Source organism: Sinocyclocheilus grahami, unplaced genomic scaffold (genome assembly GCF_001515645.1).
Source record: "Sinocyclocheilus grahami isolate Dianchi unplaced genomic scaffold, SAMN03320097.WGS_v1.1 scaffold2061.1, whole genome shotgun sequence".
Lineage (NCBI taxonomy): Eukaryota > Metazoa > Chordata > Actinopteri > Cypriniformes > Cyprinidae > Sinocyclocheilus > Sinocyclocheilus grahami.
This window is the reverse complement of record NW_015507240.1, coordinates 146,804-147,793: the sequence shown is the minus strand read 5'-3', so window position 1 is coordinate 147,793 and position 990 is coordinate 146,804.

The following is a 990-nucleotide window of genomic DNA, read 5'->3' as shown; positions in this document are numbered from 1 at the left end:
GCATAACGTGCACACTTACCACTTATGTGGATTTTAGAAAGTGGGCAAAGCATAACGTGCACACTTACCAGCTATGTGGATTTTAGAAAGTGCGCAAAGCATAACGTGCACACTTACCACCTATGTGGATTTGTAGAAAAGTGCGCAAAGCTTAACGTGTGCACTTACCATAGAATTTGGATTTAGGATTTTCCAAGCATCTGTTTGCAGATACCCGGAAGTACTGGGCCAAACGGGAGAAGCAAGCTCAAATACAATCCTCAAAGGTGAGGGGAGCACTGCCCGAGACAGCATTTACACAGGTTCTCGTAATGCCACCTATACCTCCCGCTCGATGCCTCAGCAAGAGGGGATATCCTGGTGATCGGAAAGTCCCTCAGGGCGAGTAGACCAGTCAGGGTAGCATGAAAGCGTAACCCCAGCCTGGACGTCAAGGAAATTTTTGCAGTGACGCGCCGGGGGCCTGATGATCAAGAAGGCTCCCGCAGAAGCCTGTGTTATGGCCGCATGATCCAGGAAGTATGAAGCCGATACCCGGCTTTTCTTACCGTCTGGACATATATCGACGAGTGAAATAAACGCTGCAAGTCGAGCACCCGGTTTCTGAACCCAGCAGAGGGGGTGCCCATCGAGGACCTACCCTAGAAAGGGACAGAAACACACAGGTCCCGGGAAACACTGCAAAGAAACTAGCAGAAGGGTTATACACACAACCACCAGCTCATTAGATACACATATATATATTTATATATACATATATTTAGACATGGATTGTACTCACCCACCATGGTTCCCGCGTCGGAGCTCTGTCCGAAGAAGCCTCTAGACCGGACCATCAGTAAGATGGTCACTATGAAGCCATAGAACCAACCAACATAATAGGTCCAGCATTGGCGACTATAATGCAGGACATTCCCAACCTAACCTTGGTCAGGTGGAGAGCTGGTGAGAGAGAGTATAGGGTCCTATGTGTCAAAAAGTTTGATTTAT